Consider the following 23,753-nt stretch of genomic DNA (forward strand, 5'->3'; position numbering starts at 1 on the left):
GAAATGAACAGGCAGAAAACTCATGGGACTTAACAAGAAAGGATGTGCAGTGGCAGAACACACAGGGACTGCTGAGCCTGGCTGGTACACCAGAGGTCATATGATGGCACAGAAAATGTTTATATTTCCCATCTTATTCTGAAAAATACACCCATGCTCTATAGCTAATATGTATGCTCCTCCTGGGCTGTGATTTACCTCAAGAAAACAAAATCTGATCTGTATGCAGAGAGTAGTAATATTTTTCCTCATGGCTGTTTTTTCCTTATAGGATCTCTTCTTTCTTCTTTCTTTCTGTCTCAAATGACATCGTTCAGTTAAAGCACAAGAGTTGAATCAATTTAGACTTGTGATTTTGGACAGTAAGATATTTCCACCGCTTTTCCAAGATCTAGCTAATGGTAGAGTCAAGAATGTTAAGGTGTTGGAAGCTTTTTGTCACTGTGATAGAGAAGATGACAAAGAAAGCTGTTCCAGAAGCACATATGGTGGAAGAAAAAAAAAAATCTGAAGAATAAAGTAGTAGCTTTAAGCAGAGAAAAGTTTTGATAATGGCAGTATAAATTTCTTGCAGCTAATATGCAGCTTGTCACAGCCCCTAAAAATCACAAGTTAGTAAGTATGAAAACTAGAATTTAATAATGACATTGTGCATTCCAGCCAAAACAGAATTCTGTTTTGAATTTTATTTTCATTTCAATACATGAATAATGTCCACTGAAGGATATAGACGGTGTACAAAAGACCCAGGTAAGTTCAGGTACTTTCATTTAAAAAGGCAAAGAAAGAAAGAATTTTCATGCTTGGATCCAAAAGTAATCAGTGAGAGAGAGAAAAAAACCACCCTCATTCAGTGGAACAAAGGAAAAGACCATGGAGAAAAAAATAAAGAGAATTGCAAATTGCACTGCATTGAAAACATTGTAATTTGTTCACATTAAGCTTTGATACATGTGAAATTCCAAATACAGCTAAAGCAAAACACTGCACACTACAGAAAAAATGAAATCTTTAATTTGCACAAAGATCCAAATGTAACAAACATATCAAGCTATTGTCTGCTGCATTACATACAGTCAGAATATATCAAGTCTTCTTATTATATCCATTATTTAATTTGAATTACAATTGCACCCATTGTCCAGGGGATAATTTCCAGAGATTCTATCAGTGTTTCAGAGGATTCAGAATCTAAAATAGCAAGCAGCATACACAGGAGAAATGGGAAAATATTAAAGCATATGAAGCAAGCTTCAACTTCTTCTACCAACAATATACCCAAAAAAAAAGTTACACCTATCTGGTACAAAACTCACATCATTGCAGGCTTGGTGAAAATCTATCACGTATTCATAAGTGCCTCCCTTTAAAGAACTGCATATGGAGAAAATGAGAACTGCCTCAAGTTTCCTATGCTTCCAATAAGGCTCTACTGAGTGGCTCTGAGCTCCCACTATGCACAGCCATGAAATCAAGGCATTTGATATATCTAACATTCTGAGCTTTCAGAAGAGCATAAGAAGACAACTAAGGAATATGCTTTCTGGAAGTGCTCGTCTCGTAGTGTTTCACTGAGTGGCACATCTAATGCACACTTGCACCTTCTCACACAGGCTGCAAAAAGGGATAATGCTGACTGACACACCACAACCACAATCATTAGCTGTTTCTTATTTGGGCTCATATACAGAAAAAGAGATGTTAAAGCACTGCCTTGCAAATAAAAGACAAAGCCACAAATGCAATAGGTAACAAGTGAACTGTATTTCCTTCAGTGGGAGTCATTGGAAAAGTTTTTTCAGCAATCTGACCTGTTTGAAGACAGCACTGTAGCAAAGTTCCTAATGGGACCAGGGAGCCCAAGTTGTGCACATGATGCTTCTCTGCTACATGGCTTCTATTCAGCCATGAATTTACTGCAGGAAAACTAAGAGAGAAAAACCAGTCATGTCAACTTCTCTGCTGCAGCCTCTGTCCTCTAGGAGGTTTGCAAACACAGTTTACAAAGTGGCAGCTTATGGATGGAAAAGAAAGCTGTAGTCATAAATGCTGTCCCTTACAGCTACGGTTACCATGGTGCATGTGCAACTGAGGCCATTCTCTTAAGCACTGTATGAACAAAGATGAAGAAGGAAATATTAGTCCAGTATCACAAGCTGACTAAGAGACAGCAGACAGCAAAAGGGTAAGCCACAAGAAAACACTGGAATAGCAGTGGTCTTGGCATAACCCAGCTGCTTATGTGGCAAGTAACTTTTGCAGGCACCAGAAATAAAGAAACTTTTTAGAAAGATTTTGGGGGAGAGTTTACAGGCAGTTCTGCACCTGTTTATGACATCACAGAATGACAGTATTAAAAAAAAACGTTAAAGACTTGAATGCTTTATGTAGATTAGCAACTGAACGCAGAAGTAAATGTTTTAATAATGCAAGAGATGAGATATGTAGGAAAGAATAAAGAGCCTTAAAAACAAAAGACAAAAACCCTACATTTAAAGTGACAGGTTTGGTGGAGCTAGCTGATAAAGTCATGGAAAGAAGTGACAGAGGTCAAACTGAGAGCTGAGGAAATTCTCTTTAGAGCAGCAATTATCACTGACAAGTGGATCAAACCTGCATTGGCAAAGCTAGAAGTGTTGTTGGCATAATCAAGGTATACAAGAGAAAGCTATGAGAATGTCAGGGAAGGCTAAGGGCTCTGTTTGAGCCACATTGAGCTTCAAGTGGTGAACATACAGGCCCAAGCAAAGATCAGACAGCACAAGACTTCAGATCCATCATGGAAGTTGCAGAACCTGAATGATCACAAGACACAAAAGAAAAGTGTATGCATTTCAATTCTGAAAATTCCAGAAGACTGAGGACTAGTAAGAGGGAAGCTTTTGAAGATTATGCATATGAATTATGATGGTTTTCAGAGGAGGACAAAATGAGGATTCAGGAAGTACAAGACAAGAATCCAGTGCATTCTACCTAAGAGCCATGACAATACATTTAAAGGAAATATCAGTTGTTGATCCTTATTAATTCTCAGTCTGTGTGAGCCTCACTATTACTCTGCATGCTTGTATGTGCATGCATTAAAAACAGAGAGAAAGCAGAATTTCAACTAACAGACTGCTAACTCTTGACTGAAAAAAGGAACCTAGTAAACAATACAGGAAAAACAAAAGAACTTTAACAAACCAGACCACAGAGAATGTGATTTGCTTGTCAATACTGAAACTCTTTTCTAAATAGATTAGTAAAAGATTTTTTTTTAAAGAAGTAAGAATTCTCAAGTGTCACTTGCCAGTTTCCTACATCCTATATCTCTTATAAGGGCTTTATAGAATCACAGTATGGCTTTGCATGAAAGGTCATGGGGCATCCATCACCTTGGGGCAATGTATTTCCATGTTTTACCATTGTAAAAACCAGCTTCATTATATTTAATCTAAATTTGCCATGTTTTAGAATCACAGGCAGTTTTTGAGTTTTGCATCACAAATCCTTTAGAATGTAGCAATGGACAACATAAGAGCAGCTGGAGATCTGATATCTCCATAACAGACTATGACTACTTAGAGAAGCAGGATTTTATTTTAAGTCCACACAGTCAGACAGAACCTGAAGCCCTGAGGCAGCTGAGCCAGCCAATCTGATAACAACACTGGTATTATAATTTATGAAAATTCATTGTGATCAAGCCACTGATAAAACACTTGTTTCAAAAATGTGATATGCTGATCCTTAAAAAAAGTAAGGAGTAGAATCCAAAGAACAATCTCACCTGAAGTCCTGGAAATCATGGAGTGATTCATCATTCACTTCTATGAATACAGTTCTACACAAACAAATCCCCCAAGAAGATAAAAAGGAAAATCCGCACTGAATTATTAAGCTTAAGCCATACTTAGCCAACCTACAGACTGACTACCTGGAGAGAGTGGGAAAAATCTTTCTAGAGTTTAGTCAAGTTTTTGGAAACTGATCAAGTATGGGCTGGAAGAACAGACACCTAGGTAGGCTGAAAACAGGCTGGGTTGCTGGGCACCAACTGCTCAAAGGCTGGCAGTCAAAAGTAAGAAATGTTTGCCAGTGATTGATACCGAGATCTGTATCATTTAATAACATCTGGGCAATAACAATGAGCATCCAGAATAGCGCAAAATTTTGCACATGGGGCAGAGTAGACCCATGCTGGGAAGCTGATGAAAAAGTTTCAGCTCAGTAGAAAAGAATCTGCGAAATGCAGCGGTTACCACCCTGAACACATGCTACAAATACTCACTCATAATGACCAAGGCAAACTGAATACTTGACTGTAACAGGAGCACGGCCAGCAAAACAATGGGAGTTATTACCCTCCTCTGCAGGGTGTTGGCAAAGCATCAGGAATCTGTGCCCATTTCCAGGTAGATATGGAGAATTTGAGAACACCCAGAGGAGGATCACCAAGATCATCTTAGAGAACATGATTCCTAAGAATCATGAGGGAGCTGGGCTTCTGTAGTTCAATGAAGAGACTATGGATTGCTAGAAGAAATACAATGCTGATGGAGTCAAATTCTCCTCAACAGTAGCAGATGAAGTAACAAACTGTCTTGACCACAATCTGCAGCTCTGGAAATTCCAACTGGACATGAGGAAAAGGATATTACAAATTTGTGTCCTAGAGCAGCTAAATTTGTGCTAGAGGATCAACACATTTCCAGTCAACCACCTTGTACCCAAAATGCAGACACTAATGCCACCAACCTTTTTGTTAACACTGAGCTTCTATCTATTAGATTCAATAGGCCAAAAACCTCCAACTGAAATACCTTTCTAAAAAAGGCATTACAGCAAAAGTTCAATCTGCATAAGGCCTCCAAAACCTGTACTGACGTACTCTGAAAATTTTTTTGTGCAGGAGACGACAGGAAAAAGGACGAGGGATTGAAATAGGGGGTATGTCATCTTTTCCACATAAATAATATCCTGTGAAGTTACCACAAAAACGTATTTGCTGGCCTGAGCTGTCACTGCATAACATTTCAAAGACACAATCTTCTTTCTGTGATTCCCTTCTAGCCCAGATCTGTAAGTTTCCCACTCAGAGAAGGAAAACCCAAGGCCCTCTATTTGTAGCTACACGCTACGCCTGCAGTCATACTGTCAACATCTAAACTCTCATGTAAACAGGTACATATTTTAATTCTTTCTCCCACAGGCATAATAAGCATTATTAAGACTAGGGCAGACAGCAGATTTTTAAAAGGCTTTAGTTATATTGATAGTAAGTTTGAATGTTTTTTTAGTCTGCTGTAGTAAGGCAGTAAAATATAATAGCCTCTTAACTGACACATTGTTATCAGCCTTATTATGGCTTTCTTCATGCCTGTCAGTGGATTATTGTAATTTTTTTAGTCACGGGTCTAATCAAAGTAGAAGACTGAGCTACTGACAGCTCAGGAGAGATATAACTGCTTACATAATACTGTCATGAAATTCTAACGCAGGCAGAAACTTCAGCATCTCTCCAGTCCAACTCTCCTCCTAGTTAAACAACGCAACTGTTAGAACAACAGGTTCCTTTTTATGCCAAAGGAACAAAGAAAATTCAATGGTTTCCCTCAGATTACTATACTGTTCATAACAAGAAACATTGTTCTTTTAGGCAGCTGGTGTGATGCAGTCTAGAGATGGCTTTGTGATCAGGATTGTAAATTCATCTTAATATCTACTTTTCCAAAACAACTCTTCTGCTTATTTCTGAAGAGCTGGTTAAGTTAAACCATTACCCCACGTGGTGAAAATTCTTTTTTAAGACTGAAACATCATCTTCTCATTCAAGCAAGCAGGTGAACTACTTAATTTTTTCTTCAAAGAACCAAAGAAGAGCTTGGTGCAAGCATTATACAGTGGCTTAGAAGTGGAACAGCCAGGACTGCATCCATGTGCAGTGTGTGCAGCATGTCTGAGCAGGTGCTGGATTTTATTGTGTGGGGATTTCTGTGTTCCTCAAGCTTTACGGGTTTCTACTGAAATAGATACACGTACACAGAAGATCCCAATATTAAAAACTGTATAGAGCATAAACTTTTGCTTCCTAAAAAACAGTATTTCCAGACCCATTTGTACTGAACTTGAGGGTCATAGAAAGCTGAATTGATCCACATATTTAGAGTGTATACAAGACACTGCATGAAGGCAGTTCACAACATCTCTCCAATAGAAGTGAGAAAGCAGAAGAGCTTTCACTTTCTTCAGGTGTACCTCACATGGCAGCTGTAGCAATGGTCAGTGACCCACTGTGTCCATCACTGCAATGATTAACACACTTCAAATTGGCTGCTGAAGAACGAGATTATACTAGTGCTTGAACCACAGCTGATGGGAGCTTGAAGTACTAACCACCAATCAAATAAGAAAAAGAAAAGAAAAAAACGCCAACAAAAAACAAAACAAAACACACAACCCCTCCCTCCCCCCTCCCCCCAACCAAACACAACACCCACAAAACACCAGACAGCAGACTGGTGGCACATATCTCACCAGCATTCTTCACCACTGATATTACAAGAGAAAACACAAACAAAGGAAACAGCAATCCAGGAAAGTAACACCTGCTTCTGCTGTGGAAAACAAAACCAATAAACTCTTGAAGTTAGTAGGAGTGTTGCCACAGCCTGGTTTTCATTAGTTTCCCCTTTGCATATAAAGCCAGGTTGTTAGTGTCCTGAAGCTTGGTCTGATGGTGAGTGACATTCCTCCAATAAAATAATTTCTTGCTTTCCTCATGAAATGTGTTGGATGTTGCAACACTCTCAGGCACAGGAGCCATGCACTATGAAGGTGCCTATGAAAGAACCTATTCACAAGATGTAGTCATTCCTGAGCATGAGAGGATGGGTCTGAAAAGAGTCCCCAAATACATTTGAGTATTTCCAAGTCTTCTCTTTCTCCTTCAATCATTTTTTATTTTGTTTGACTAACAGAGAACTAAAAAAAAAAGCAAAAACCAAAAACAAGCCTGGGCAAGTGAGCTAAGGATTTGATCTTCACATAAAATAATACAGGCAGGTACTGCAGTGCTACCTGATACTACATTTCTATTATCCACAGTGGTACAAATCATGCCCAAAGAACATCTTTATAAAGAAATGCAAAAACAATATGGATTTTTTTATTGTGTGCGAGCTGAGAAGAGTTTTATTTTCTAAAATCCTTTTAAATTCCTGGCTACTTCAGTGGTCACAGTATTATCAGTAAAGTATAATAAGAACTCCACAGAGCTTCATGAGTCATAGTATTGGATAGAAAGCTGACTGATGTCAAGGTGAAATATTATCTTCTCATTGACTTTAAAGGGTTTTGACTCAGGCCTACAGCAAAAGACATGAAGTGAAGCAATGCAAGAACTCTTGAAACAAGATAAAACACATTTTAAGATTAAAGACAAATTATTAAATGATACAGAATCTCCAGCACTTACTGCTTATCCCTGTAGGATTTAATGCTATTTTCTATAGTTTCTATTCTGCAATGAACTAAGGTTATCAGCAAAAAAGATTTCTGTAAGACATTTCACCCTGCTTTTGCAAATCCTTAACCTTTTCCACCAGATTTTGTTATAGACTTCAATCTCATCCATGCTTTTTAACAGCACATTAATTTCAGAAACTACTGAAACAAGCTTTAGCATAAACAAGTCAAAGTGTAACTTGAAGGTGGAAAGCAGTGAAATCCAAAATATTAAAAAAAAAAATTATACAGAGTTAGCTTTTGTGGCTGAAGGAAAACTGTTGCAAGTAGTACGATGGGGTTCAAATTATACAGGTGAACAAATATCTTCTACTAAAATCCTTCTTTTTATAGGTCTCAGAGTTTACTGTCAGAATTTACTGCGGGAAGGGCAGAGAATCTAGTTCTTCAGTAACTAAGTTCTAACTGACCAGCACTCACTACCCAACATGATTTCTAACTACTGTTAATGAAGCATCTTAAAAGTAGTTTTCTATTGGTTGTGACAGGCCCTGGGCAAATAATACATGAGCTTTTTTAATATTTTTTTATGCAATCCTTGTGAATTAGAAAACCTATCCAAACCAGAAGAAACTTTTTCAAATCTCATATCAATACTCATCTTTTGTTAATTGCTATAAAATTCCACCTCATTAACATATGAGAGAAATACTGTTGTAACTAATACTATACATTAGTTAGTGCCCAGCAATAATAACTGAGCTATCAATAGAACCAAGAACTGTTTTTCTGAGTGAAAGCCAGAGCAAATGCCAAAACTGAAAACTACTCAAATCTGGGATTATCAGAGATAGTATAGCCATGTGCCACACTGTAACACACTAAATGCAAGTTCTGCTCTGACACACCGTACCCCTATCTTCAATCACATTTGCCAGTCTGGCATTAAGTGTATATAAAATAATGCACTGAAGTACAACGGGATGCCAGCTTGACTGCCAAGTCCTGACACTGCACAGCAACTTGGTAAAATTAACATTTTTAGTTTGGTTCCCCATGTGGTTATCTCTGTCTTCCCAGGGATAGGCTTCCCACGGGGGCATGTGATAATTTAAGGTGCTGGAAGATGTAGCTGACAGCAAAACATATACTCCTCACTACCATAGCAAGAACAACTACTGACTGCAAAAGTCACTCAGAACCATGACCTTTAAAGATAAGTGGCCAAATGCTAACTCCTCCTCCAAATTCCCTGGAATAGAATTTATTTCCCCCTCTACTCTGCTACCATCCTTTAAGGTTCTGTTTGAAAAAATGGCACAGAGTAGGCAAGATAATTTATGCTGATATGGGCCCAATAAAAGAGTGACAGCTAGCAGAAGGAGCTCAGAGGAGAAAAGTATACAAATGAAATATGGATTACTTGACATCAACCTTCACTAATGTATTCAGGGGACTCAAGACTTACTCCTAAGGGATCAAGGCTTGGGGAGGTTTTGTTTGTTTTGGGGGGTTTGGTGCAGAGGGCTGTTATTTATGTCTGATTACTCTATTGTTGTTTTGTTGGTTTTTTTGAGTTAAGGTTCAGTAACACAGAGCAGTCAGCTTTGAAGGTCACTAGATAAGGACATGACACTAGTGTTTTTCTTCCTGCTGTTTTCCCTTTACAGTGCACCTAAAATAACAACATCATCATATGCTGCTTAGTGGAATTGAATCAATTATATCAGATGCTGTGTTGTGCTCAAATACATGAAGCCAAATAATGAGCATTTGGCTTATTGTTCATCCTTTTCAGGAAATTTGGTCTTGTGGGAAATTGACAACCAAAACAAACCACCATGTTATAGCCTGTGGGGAGTGTTTCTGCTCCAAAAATATGATAAATACCATTGTCTTTCATTGTGGAGCTATCCCCCACTAACGCAGGCTACTGCTAATGGCAGGCAAGCACAGAATGAGCCACCTGTATGCCACACAACAGATTTCTGAACAATACCACTTCTAGAGAGCCAGAAGTATCAGGCCACAGATGGTGCTTTAAAAATCATTACTAGGGCAATTTGTTGCACCTCACCTCAATCTTTATTTTTGCAATTATGCAATAATATATGCAAATCTGTCACTGAATTTTACAACAGCTATAGTTCTTTTTCACAAAATCCATGGAATTGCAATCATAATAATAAAATATTAATAATCTACATCATTATCTATTGAGCTTGCAACACCTCCTCAGATCAGAGATCAGCTGGATAGTGCAAGTCAATATGTCAGACATCTTGGTCCCTATGGAGGGCTAAAAATAACATCTTTTCTTGATGAAGTATGCTGATGGAAACACCCAAGTTACTGAGAGAGGAGAAAGTGCTTTAGGTTTTGGACAGTTCCTAGACTCCTGGGGCCATTTCAGGCTTTGCTCTTCAGTTTTGCTGTTTGCTTGTGGTGCTGGGTTTTTTTTTTTTTCCTAATTCCCTGCATAGAGGATTTAAAAACTCACTGCTACTCTTTTTAAAGACAAGCCTCTGAACAAAATCTGTGTTGGCTATGACATGAGAGGAGGTCATACACTTTCCATCAAATCAACCAAGGTTGCACTGCAATGGTTTCTCATACACTTGGGCACAGGAGACCTTACAATCTATTTATCATATGCTGTTCAAGTGCCCCAGCCAGGTGGGCTACAAAAACTTGGGTTCATTACAAATCTCTTCGCTAATAATTTTCATTTTCAGCCCTCTATTGTTTTCCATAAAAGAATTTATTCTCTCTAAAACCAGCTCTTTAAATACATACATTTTCTAACACTGAAATCTACACTTGTATTTCAATCCTGTAAGGGAACATTCTGAAAATTAAACAGCAGAAAAAAATGAGTTGTAAAGGTCATCACATCCCTAAAATTCTATTTGCTTCTGAAAATCTAACAGACAGTTTTGGACCTGACAGGACAAATTTGTTGTGGTTGCTCCAGGAAATTTTGCAGTCACCACTGCAGCCTATAAGGCCATTGTAAGCTTGCATGGATTTTCAAAACAAGTCTATTCAATTATTTTAGATTACAGGGGGAAAAAAAAAAGAAAAAGTACACCACTCAAAAGAGAAATCCTAATGTGCTACTGAAAAGTTCAGTATTTAATACCAGGAAAAGTCTCTAGAGAAGGCTGACTCACAATTTTTTTTAATTGCCATCATTAAAATTATATCTGTATTGCAAGTATTTCTCTTACATGGAAATTAATAGAATCTGCCTTCTCTCAAGCAGAACAATTAGTCCATTCAGAAAACCTACATAACTTCTAATAGCAATTTGAAAGTATTTATACCGTAGGTTTATACACTTAGGCAGGAATAATTAACTGCTCAAAGCACACAGTGGAGGACATCTTGCTAGATATCACTTCTGTTGGAAGAATCTGGTAGCTACTTTGGATCACAAGTATTGTTTTAATAATTGTTTCTTTGTTTTAGTATCATAAAATAAAAAACAAAGATGTTTATGCCACAAATATAAGATGAAAGGTAAGTGAAGTATCTCTATTCAGCATGAGATAAGCCAGAATTCCCATCAAGGTATGACATTTCAAGAAAAACCTAGGCCACATGGAGAGAGTTCAGAGAAGAACAGAGATCAGGAACATAAAAAATAACAGATATGAAGAAAGACAGACACAGGACTATTTAGCTTGAAGAGATCAATGGAAATGTACTAGTGAGAGTCTTACTGGATTACACAGGACTGCTACAAAGAAGAAGGGTAGGCAGAAGAGTTTGTTCAGCCTACCCACCATGAACAGGACAAGAAGTTGTCTTAATCGCAGGGGAAAAAAACAGTTTGTGCTAAACCAAGTTTTGTGTTAGTGAAGACAGTGAAGGACTCAGAAAAGTAGGAAATACCTACTACAGGTGAGCCTTGAGAATAGGTTAGACAAACACCTGTCAGGAACGCCATCAGAGGACAGGCCCAGACACAGATGACTTCACAGGATTCAACAATATCTCCTGATTTTCTAAATACTCTTTTTCCTATTCAAAGTGTTTTGCAGAATGCATCTGTTTTATGCATTTTAGCCCATTTCCACTTTTTGGCCTAGGATAGTATAAGTGTTCATTCACTCACTGAAAGCTGCAGCAAGGAGAACCACTAGGTTTGAGGACTAAAAAACCATGCCTAGTTTTAGCTGAAATAAAGACTACTGAATTAAAAAAATATAGAAAGTACCTGAACTTGGGAGGGAAAAAAATCCAATACAAAAAATTAAGTAATAACTTAGGAAGTACAATCCACCATGAGATTTCTTGAGGGCTAGTAAAGGCCTGAGAATATTCTTGCTAAAGCAAAGGTATGCATATCGTGGCCGAAAAGCAATGCATCAGATTTGTCAACTTATGCAGTATATTTTATTTCTCTTTCAAAGAATTTGGAAAGCTATGGAAATTCTAGAAAGACATATACAGCATCTGGCACCTGACACTTAGGTGCACCTACTAATTGCACTTAGGGAATGAAATAAAGGAAGTTAAGAAATTTCCAAAGTGGTAAAGCAAGAACACAGCAATATTTGTATGCCTTATCCTTCGCTGGGTTATTTGTCAAATAAATCACTACATCAAGCAGAAAATCTGACTCCCTTCTGAAAGCATGTAAGAATTTGACCACCCCTTACACAGGATTTAGCGGCTCCAGCATTTATCCATGGAAGGAGGAGGTTGCAGAGAAGCAGGAATTAAGGAAAAGGTTTATCAATGGATCGCACAGTTGCACTAATAAGTACGGGGGCAGATATTGCAAATTCTTTGGTAATAAATAATATTTATTTGAAGCATTGCACACAGGCAAGAAGACTCAGGGGTCTCTGTAAAAAAAGCTCTTGCACCACTCCACTGATTAACCTCTTACTTCAATTATGTTATCTACCTTTCAGTAAGAACTAAAAAACAAGATTCCTACAGGCTCCAGTAGGAGGAACAGTACAAAACTTCAGGTAACTAGGCACAACACACCTGGCAAGTAAATCAATATTACAGCTAGACTGCTACTTAGGCTCATTTTATGTTAAATCTTGCTACATTTTAGTCATAGTTTTGTTTAATGTTTCAAGATACATGTGTCCACTTGATTAAATAGTCTCTAGGAGTGTGAAATCTTACGGGACCCCGTGCAGTCAAGGAATTGCAGGGTAGAAAAGACAGAAGGTTTGATCCAAAAATATTTTTTCCTCCATTTCTGAGATAAATTGTGGAATGAGGTAATAATTCTAGTCCAATATTATTATCAGCATATGAAACTCCATCTACTTTTGTGAAGGACAGGTCAAATAACACATTCATGAAGACTAGTAATTTACACCTCAGTCTCACCAATTTAAAGGATGAGTGTGAGGCACACAGTAAGCGAATAGCTAAATTCTACTGCTGGAGCAAATATAGAAGCAGCACAAGGGGAATCCTAGAGAGGATGGCAAAACCATGACTATCTCAGCCAGCCCTGCAGCGCATTAGCACAAACCTACCCTCTGCCATGGCTGGTGCCAATATAGCAGAGCACAGATGTGCCTCTTTCCCTGCTGCAGGGGAGGTGGTGTCTACACCTGGCACACAGGCGGAGAACAGGGCTGATGCAGCAAAAGCTACCTCCTCAGGAGCTGGTAGCAGAGGTGACAATTTTTCTGTTACCTACCAGAGACTCATTTGGTGACTGTATTCAGACTGGGTCAGACTGTGGGTCTGACTATTTCTTTTTCTCTTGCACAAAAAGGGAAGCAGAGACAGGGCACTCACTTCCTCACTCATAAGGAATTTCCCTAAAGACATATAGTCAGCAGAGAAAATGAGGTTTATTGACATGTGTATAAATATATTTTCTCTCCATTTCCATTCCAACCTAGTTGAATGGGTTGTTAGTCACTGTTTGGCTAACCCTGACTTGTGCCAATACGTAAACTAGACTCCCCCCTTACTTTAATTCCCTAGAGTGGTACTTTTCCTATATTTAAATAATTTTACTACTTGTTACTTGAACAATGAATCCAGACCTGGGTATTTGCCTATGCTAATAAAAAATACAACAATGAAATGATTTCTAGTGCTAGCACAGTGACATGAGATAAGAAGTACAATAAGAGTTCCAAAGTTTACTAATGATGTACTTATGAAACATGTGGACAAACGGTGAAACTGGAGGTTAAAACACCTTTGAATTTTGACCAAAATCAAAATACGCAAAAATCAAACTGAAACCTAATATGCAACATGCAATACACAATTACTGTACTACACCAGTAGTAATTGCTGAGGCAAGTCAGAAGTCGAAGCATGATCAGCCCAAGCCATAAGACATCAGGCGCTGCATTCACCACTTTACTTCTAGGCAGCGGAGCAGATGCAATCCATTCAGAAAATCCTCTACCAAATAAAAAAACTTTCTGGACTTAATCCCAACCTTGACTACATTCACCTAGCTTCAACCGCACCACAGTTCTGTTTACTGCCACTGATTATGGGAAGAAAACATTCAGCCACATCCACACTTCACTAGCACAAAGAACTGTAGAGAAGCAGCATCAGTTCTGTTTCTGCAATAGGACTTAACCAGTTTCTCTGAAGCCCAGGATTATCAACATGCAAAGGAAGAACAGGATTACTTTATTTCTTCAGTCAAAATCATACCACCTCTTCAGCTTTCTCTCACTAACTTTGCAACAATCTGCTTACAACTACAATATCTGAATGGCCCTTCCTAGCTGGAAAATCCTCATAGATTTAGTGCTTTTCTGAAGGCTCCACTCCAGACCCTCAATATATTTCTTTTGCACTGATAATGCTACTGAAACCAAGGCCACTGGAAACAATGTGAGCCTCAACCCAGACCTAGTGTAACTATGCTGGAAAAAAAAAAAAAAAAGTAGAAACAATTCCATAACATCTGTGTGGAAGATTTATATTACTATTATCCTCCAGATAATTCCACAGTGTGATATGAAAGTCAATATATAAAGTGATTTTCAGCTCTTACCAAATTAATGTCACAGAAATAACCCAATATTGAAGGTCATTTTGTCGTTGTTGTTGAATAAGCAGGTAGATTAATAGCATTAGAAAAGCCTTGTTTAGGAAACCTAAGTCAACAGTATTTAAAAAGCAATGTGCTGGATAGACAAACTCAGAGGTGACAGCATTTCTTGGTATATGTAACCATTTGGCAAGTTACAGTGGAGGGTGGTCTCCAGAGTGCAGTCTTTGAGAAAGTGAAGCTACACAGAGTCAGGGAAAAAGAAGTGCTGCTGCTTACAGACTGCACTGCTGGGTGCAAGATTGTAATGAAGATTGGTGATGGAAATCTGCTGGGCCCACCCATCCATCCTAAAAATCCAAGTAATATTAAGACCGTTCAATTTTCTCTCCCAATATGTACTTTTCTGGCCTAGCTTGGCCTGGCCTCCATCCCATTAGTGAGTCATTGCAGGGGAAAGCTAGACTTTTTTCATGTTCAACCAGGTGTCAAAGTGATAGGCATAGAATAGATATGTCATTAACCCAAATATGTGGGGGATGAAACAGCCCGATATCTAGACCTGTGTGTGAAAGCCTTTTCGTGATCCATTTACAGCTGAAGTGTCAATACAGACAAAGGAACTAAGAGAGCTCAGAAGTACTCAATCTGTGTGTGTGTGTCCATGTGACCTTCAGCCGAGGGAGGCTGTGGGGATGTTTGTGTGTGTCACTCGATCACTGCTCTCAGTTTGGGAGAGCTGACTTGCAAGAACGGGTGGGAGGCAGGAAGTCCAGTGCAATTATTCCAGGGTTTCATCATTAATATGATGATCATGCCTCTCTCTACCCCCCCCCCCCCCCCCCCCCCGCAGATGGATTTAGAATAGCAACCTACAGGCTTCTGTGTAGCAGCAAAGAACTGTAAAGGTTCAGCTGTGTTCTATTACCACTAGAGACATTTCTGTGCAAATGAAAAACAGGATGGATGGCAAAGAAGAAACACTGTCTGCCATCACTATCATACAACTTGTTGAATTTGCCTCACTAATACCAGGGCAGATTGTGTAAATTACCTGTCTAGTCGATTTGGTCCCTCGAGTTTACAGTTTGGTATAAACTCTAGCTTGATTAATCATGTAGCAGTTCCCTAATCCTGCTCTGTTCACTCAGGATAAGCATTAGATACTAATTTTTTAAGGTTCTTTTTCCAAGCTTCTAGAGGCCCAAGTCCATCTTTAATGCATTTTATTAGTTCATTCCTAAAATCCAAACATCTGACTGATTGAAGCAGATTACAGATGCCCTTGAACCCTTTGAATAATCAGGAATATGCTCCTGACTTGGTTTATTCCCACTTCTATCAAGAGCATTAAATCAACAGCTTCCATTATCAACTGAAAATACCCAGTGCCATCCTGGGATCTCAAAGATTCAATCCTCTGTACTCTATACTCTCATTGTACTTACTTTATAACATCTATAAGAGCTAGTTTAGTATTTGAAATTTGGTATTTTACTTTAAAGTCCCAGCTTTGAGACTTCAGCTGCGAGTTTGGTAGCTTCATGCAAAACCACCCTCCTAAATTTTACTTTATATTGTGAATCAAAGTGAGTTTAAAGAAAAACTCAGACTATAAATCTTAACAGGTTTGGAAAAAATAGAACCCAAATAATTAACAAGCATTTACTACTACTTGAAAAAGAAAAAATAGAGCCTGAAGTCCCTCTTGATTTAAAGTCAGTCTCGTGATGTGATTTGGGGGGGGGTTTCAAACTCTCAATACAAAGAACCACCCTTTCCATGAATTCACATCCCATGAACTTGGATCCATATTTAAATGCACAATAGAAATTCAAGCCTGAACAGCTAAGTGAATACAGCCACACTGTGAAGAGATAAGCTATGAACGGAGAGCTTAATTGGACACTTGCAAAATTAACTTGTCAAAAGTAATTACTCTATACATGATCCAACTGGAAATGCTTTATATCATCCACAAGTTGAAAGAATATTTATGCTATTCCTTGGCCTTTAAAAGATACATTTACAATATCCTGATTATTTACTAAGCTGCTATCATGCATTTGCAAACCTTTCAAGCATTTTGGTAAAAAGAGATGACAAATTCATTTTTGTTCAGTTCCGAAGAGGTTAGCAGACACACTGACTATATTTTTTATTAAAATTCTCATTCTTTCTTCTCCTTTTGTTAGAGTAAAATCATCCTGGCTAGAGGTACGTGTTTGTTTTCTGTGCATAACCATAAAAATGGATTTAAAATTAAACAGATGGAGACTGGGAAAGACCAAGTAAACATAATCACAAGTAAGACACACAAGCAAGTGTCCATATTTCAAAAGACTGTAAGGAATAAACCTGAAACACAAAAACAGAAATGCTTTGAAAAGGAGTCCAAGAGGAAGTAAAAACCTCTCCCTCTCAGGACCTAAAAGAAAAAGCAAGCTTTGCATAACCCATGCAGAAGTAAATAAAATGCTTCCTGAACTAGACAATTCTCATCTAGTACCACGAGACAGGAGATCATAATTGCAAAAACAGAATGTATTGATACACAGACATATTTCTTTCAGCCATGCATAAGGCACATCTCTTCAAAATAAGAATAAGAATTTCCACCTCAGTAACACAGGAGGCTGTAATTCAAAGTGTGCATTTGAGGCCAGGTACATCATGTAACCTTCAGATACAGTTGCTACTACAGGCCTGGCCCAGAAGAAAGATTCTCCTTTACATGCAATAAAAACACAGGAAGTGTCTTGTGTTTTTGGCAGAGTACCCCTTGCCCTACAGATTTTACCCTGATGCAAAAGGCCTCCTATGCTATCACTCATGCATTGCCTTAATCTACACAGTAGCAGAAAATGACAGAACAGAGATCAAAAACATTGCTAGAACAAAAGTCAGCAATGTATTCTTATGCCATTATCACTACTTTTGGCCACTGCTGTGAGCATCAGCAGAAAGAAAATACTTCTAACGAGAAAGCTATGCTATCATACTATAAATGTTAACATCTAGAAATGAAAGACATATGGCAAGGCTGGAAAGGTTGGTCTCTAAAGACCCTTTGGTAAAGTTATTGCAATTATCTAACACATGCTACCTCCTTTGGGTTTGCTTTAGCAATGGTTTGGGGAGCCAACCCCAAACTCCTAGTCAAATCCCCCAGAGTTCTCCTTGAACAAGTCCTGTAGAAGGAATCCTTTGACACAGTCTAAGGATCCTGCACTGCTGTGAATTCCCTGCACATGCTGCTATCCTGGACGAAGCAAGGAGGAAATAAAAATTTCAAAGATCATCCAATGTATTAAAACTTAATGAGCCATTGCCCCAGTATGTGCAAAGCACACAACACCTCTTATATTCTGGCTCCAGACTGCAATTTACTAACCACCTACTGAAGCTCAAGCACCTCAGTCCCAAAGCAGTTACTGACTGATTGGTTAATAGAAGTTCGTACAGGGAGAATTTCACTTCCATAATGGAAGATTTTAATCTAATCTGAGATGATGAAATCACTTGCAGAAGCATTTCAGTCCCAAAGGAGTTATTGATTGACCAATTAATAAAAGTTTCTATAGAGAAAATTTTGCTTCCACAATGGAAGACTCTAATCTGTTCTAATCTGAGGTGATGTAAAAAAAAGAAAAGAAGAAAAAAACCAAAAAACCAAAAAACCAAAAAAAAAAAACCAAAAAACCCACACCACCAAAAAACCCCACAAACAAACAAAAAACCCCAAACCCAAATAAACAAACACAACAAAAAAAACAACACCCACACAAAAAACCCTCAATCTCCCAAACAAACCAAACTAGCCTTACATACAGGACAAGCTACACATAAAATCAAAAGATACCAAGCCCCAACTTCTTACCCCCACCCCCCCCCCCCCAAAACAAAACCAAACAAAATAGCAGCACTTAATTATTTTCCTTACCTTTAAAATAATATTAAAATAGGTATTCTACTATCAGTGTATTTTATACACTGGTACAGGACTTCTAAATGTCTGTTGTCCACAAGACTGCACATATTCGTACTTTTTCCAAAGAATAAGTTGGAAAACTGTGATATAATATATACGAAACACCAAGAGTCTTCAATGGGCCAAGTTATCCCATGAGCAAGGCATAACTCAGGCAATTTCAACAGAAGGGACAACTCCCAGGTGAAGTTCACAATGAAATAAAAAGGCTCTGGTTAGTTATCAGCCTATTACACATCAGCTGTGGTTACTGGTGGGTAGCAGTTCACACCAGTCAGCATGAACTGATGGCACCAAGAAAGCCCAAGGACAGAATAAACAACTCTAGAGGAAACCCTTGATTGAAATTTTTTGGCAGTGCTTTCCTTTAGGACACTACATACACAAGTAACAAAACAGAAAAGATGTTTGTACCGCTTCTGTGTGTTCTGGCCTGTTTTATACCCAAAGGCTCTCATTTCTCCAGGTTGTCACAATCTGTCTCCACTTGCAAGCTCTCAGTTAATGCCCATGACTAACACACTACCTTAACCTGGTCCATGGAGAAATCACAATCTGCATGCAAACACAGTGAGTCTGCAGGAAAGGAAAAAAAAACAAAAAACTCCCCCCAAACCAACCCAAAAATGCATCAAATTGTGAGATGGATGTTTCACTTCAAGGGTGCTGCCATTCTCTTTTCATTCTCAGGATATTTACATTTTTTATTTCACTGTAAGAAAACTTACCAAGCACATAGGTATGGCATAAATACAGTACAGAGGGGAAAAAAGCCAGACATATCGTAAACATTCTTGTCACTTATTGCTGAAAAGCAGAACATAAACCAGATTTTGCTTTGAATGCCACAGGCACGGTGTGAAGATGAAGACAGCAGTGCAACTATGCAATTAAAGAAAGAAAAATTTACGTTCCAGAGTGAAAATATTATATCAAGTAGGACAAAGGTTTCAATATGTGTTCTTCAACCCACTTGGTTTATACATAACACAATGTACAGGTATATACATTTGAAGGCAAGGAACATACAAGAAGTTTTGAAAATAACTAGCTAACTCCTAAATCAATCCTAAACGACTAAAACAGAAGTCTGAGCTCCTACATAGGGAAAAGACAGGGCTATCTCCCTTCAGGATCTGCAACTTCATTCAAAGCTTTTGAACATTTATCTGCAGTATTTTCCTTCATTTACATTTCTGCTGTGCTTTTAGTGAAGTAATAAAACACAGAGTTCCATCTGGACAATAGTTTTAGTTTGCATCCTTGTTGCTTTAGACAATTAAAATCAATCCTTAGCATTAAGAACAATAAAGGCAGCCCTTAGAAGCATCATGCTAAGTTGTGGAACAAAATTTTTTTAAGTATCACCTTTTCAAATTGGCTTCAACCTACTAGTAATCTCGTGTTTTAAAGAAATCCCTCTCGTATAAGCAGCAACTTGACAGAATTTAACATTTCAGACTATTTTTAGATTGGTTTTGATTAGAAAAAATAATTTTAGACTAAACTAATGACATTATTATAACCAGCTTATTCCAGCATTACATTGCTTGACAACTCCTTCAAAATATCCCTTCACTTTATTCATGACAGAGAGAAGTCAATAATAATTGACGGTTTTGTTGATTCCTAATACCATCTCTTAGTCAGGTAAAACACTTTGATGAGTATTCCCAATTGGACTGTTCAGCTAAAATCTTTCTTCCTTAACAAATTTAGCATAGATCTTTGTGCCTATTTTTTCCTAGGTTTTGCCATCAGCTGGAATCTTATAACTGAGAATATGAAAGTTCTTGTTTGAGTATCAGTTATGTGAAACTAGATGCTGCTGAAATATTAGATCCATAACTTTTTATATATATATATATAAAGTCATAGCCTGCAACAAGAGCTACTGCTCTTAATTTAGGATGTAACAGGCCTCAGACACAACAGCTCTTTGAAAATTTCAGTTGAAAATTATAAACAGAAGAGCACTACACAGAAATGCAATGCAAATTAATACAAGAATAAATTAATCTCACTTCTACATGCTTTTCCCTCTATTGTTCCTTGTTCTAAATGGACCAAAGTAAAGAAACCCAAAAACCAGAAAAACATTTTAAAGGTTTTCTTGCAGATACCAATACCAATTAGCGAGAACATAGTAGTAAAATTCAGATCAGCTGAAATATTATCAATCACTTCCTTCTGCATAATCATCACAAACAGTCCACACAATAAGGTTATTCGACTTTACTATAGATGATTTAGCCTAGCCTCTGCTGTTTCCAAAAGCAGTTTCCATTGCTTGAAAAATATACTTTAAAAGCAAACCACCATAACATATTCCTTATACACTGAACTATATCTAAGTACAAACCTGACGTAGTTCCAGAATTACAGCTCGAACCTTTACAAAACATAGCAGCTCCAAATCTAATGGAGTAATCACCCTGTAGGTAAATCATACTGACTTTCAACTAAAAGAAACCAATACCACTGCAACTAGGAATCATACTAAAGGTAGCATAGGCTCATAATGTAGATTTTCCAACAACTTAATCAAAATGCACTACCAAGACAGCAGTGATAGGCTTAGAAATCCTCTTATGCCTATAATACTGGAACTTCACACTGGAAAAATAAGGATTGACTTTTTTAAAGAATAAGGTTAGGATGGTACTCACCGTCAAACAAGGTTTGTGGCACTGCACTTCCTCAGACACTATCTCTGCCAAATGGGTTTAAGGTTTACACACACCTCAGCTAAAAGAACCCCAGTAACCACTTCCAGCTCAGGGTCCCAAAACAAAGGACTGTACTGTGCACCCAAGTGAGAGTTTTCAGGATTGCCAGCACCTGATTCAAATCACAGGTGTAGCCAATGCTCAGTGCAGCACTCCCAGGCAAGACACACCAGGTGAAACCAGTTCAGAAAGGAGGTAATACACAGGTTCCTCATGGCTGAACCAAGGATACTGGTTCTCTTCAACAATACAGCCTCTGAGGAATAGTGAATTCACCTTCTACACCAGCACCTATATGTAACTTACATTACTGTTCATAATAATAACATAACTTTCATTACTGTTTATAGAAATTGCTTGTGCATACATATTTCTTAAGGTGTTTTATTTCCTACCCAAGTCTGGCCCTTATTTTTCAACCTGTGAGTTATAACAGTTTTGGTAAATAAAATAAAATGGCACTACATCCCAATTAGGAAATTGGTAGCACATTTATACAAGAACCCTCAAACCACAAGGCCATTTATATTACCCAGTCTATCACTGCATACATGCATACACACATGGTCAGCAGATCATACAAGGCAGCTCTATGAGGTCCCTATTTTAAATACTCTTTCCTGTGGTCAACAGAAATATCCTTTCCCAGTCCTCAAGATCAAGGACAGATTTTTGTATTTGTCATCTCCCATTACTGGTAGATAGACAAGTTGAATCCACGTTCCAGACTGAAACAGTTTATTGTCACTATTAGTTCAAGCTTGCAGGAAAAAAAGAAAATTTCTCTCTTTATACCCACAGAGAAAAAAAAAATGCTTAAAAGGTATACAGCTGATCCTAGGGGCCTAGAAGGTTGAAAAAAGTTTGAAAATATCCCGTACCATAGTTTGCTTCCAAAACTAGCAATCTACTTTATTATTCTTCCCTGTAGGCCAATGTCTGATTTTTTGATAGACTATGGATCTACTCTTCCAAAAGTCACAACTGCTGCTTCAAAATCTAGCAGATTACTGTCTCTTCCTTTTTTCACATGCTGAAATAAGACACTGTAGGCAACCTGTGAAGTATCTGACACCCCAGTCTGAATATCCCATTCCCTGCTATACCAAAAGGAGACCTCACAGTCCACTAAAGGAGTAAGTATGCGTGGTAAGTATGACTTGCAAGAAAACAGATTTTAGAGCTCAGACCCTTGAAACTAAATTTCAGACGGATATTCTTTCAAATAAATGGGATAAACTGCTTGTTTATGACTTAAATTATATGCTGTTGGATTTTTGTTCTCTAAAAAATTCCAATTCCCTCTGAGATTTTGGTTAAATTCCAGTAACAAGAGACTCAGAGCAAACTGTCCCCTGGGTCTACCCTCTCTAAGACATGAGTCTACATAGTACCGAATTTTTATGCAGTGCTATTTTCCTATTCCAAACCACAGCATGATCTATAAACACACTGCAGTAAGGAATAAATATGTAGCCTTTCCCACCTCAAAGTAAACTGCTGGGAAAGGCAATTACTGCCTGTGATTGACCAGCTTCCTTTATGTGGATGTGTGGGCTTTCATTTATTACCTACTCAGTTACTGGCAAAAGACTGCAAAGGTTCTTCTAGTGGGATTTTTTTCTGAGAATGGAATTAAAATAACATAGAGACAATTTAAATCACAAACAATGGCACTTTCCAGCCTTCCTCTCTCTGTAAGATAACACCTAATACAGCTAAAAGTTCCAGAGGAATTGTTTGGGATGGATTTCAATCCTTTTGAGCTGTCTACTTCCTTCTAAATAATATGCACAAAGGGCATAAGTCTGTGCAATCAAGGCAGAGTAAGGCTTTAAGTAACATGGTTTTAATATTTATTAGGTTTTAACTTCTTAGCGACTATTTATGAAATCTTCTATTACATCAGGATAACAGGCTTAAAAGAAAGTCAAATAATCTGAAATTTACCATTTTTACACCAGCAGAAATACCTCAGAGCTATATTTAGAACCTATCCAGACAGCTGGGTTGAAATGACCTGCCAATCCCTACATAGTATCAAATAATAACTAAATCCAGAGTTCATGGAGGACAATTGTAAAGAGAATAAATTTGTTGCAGAAATAAAAACCATGTACTAAAGCTTCAGTCTGAAAAGCATTTCTCATCACAAGACATTGCACAGGCCCCTGCTAAGTCCAAATGACAACAGGGTTTTCTTTAAATCAGAATTATCAAAAGTTCCTAAATACTTTATTCACTTAAAAACGACTATACGGACTTTACATTAGTTTACCTCATTGATGCTGTTGTACGCTACAACACAAAGACTCCGACTTCAGAAGGCTGAAAAATGACTTCTTTATTCTTGGGATGTGTCTGTTCTTTTATACCATTCTACGCAGACCAATTCAATTGGTGGTAAGAAGACAAACTTCTTCAATTACCTTGGTCAGACCAGAGGGACATTAAGAAGAAGTCTCTCCTAGGGAAAATATGTAAACAAATGTGCTGTTACAAAAACATGTCTCTTGTTTACAGAAAACTCCCTGGGAAAGGAATTTCAGAAAACCAAAACGTCTCAGGCAGG

At 37.9% G+C, this 23,753-nt stretch overlaps 1 long non-coding RNA gene across 1 annotated transcript; it reads right to left on the reverse strand.

Annotated features, from left to right (window-relative positions):
• Window positions 1-681: 681 nt before the first annotated feature.
• LOC136359954 (uncharacterized) lies at window positions 682-21,189 on the reverse strand. Its single transcript, XR_010743388.1, has 3 exons — window positions 21,122-21,189; window positions 1,812-1,927; window positions 682-1,191 (listed from the first exon to the last, which is right to left on the reverse strand). It is a non-coding gene; the product is annotated as an uncharacterized lncRNA (long non-coding RNA).
• Between the last annotated feature and the right edge of the window lie 2,564 nt (window positions 21,190-23,753).

The sequence above is a fragment of the Sylvia atricapilla genome, chromosome 4 (assembly GCF_009819655.1).
Source record: "Sylvia atricapilla isolate bSylAtr1 chromosome 4, bSylAtr1.pri, whole genome shotgun sequence".
In the NCBI taxonomy this organism is placed as follows: domain Eukaryota; kingdom Metazoa; phylum Chordata; class Aves; order Passeriformes; family Sylviidae; genus Sylvia; species Sylvia atricapilla.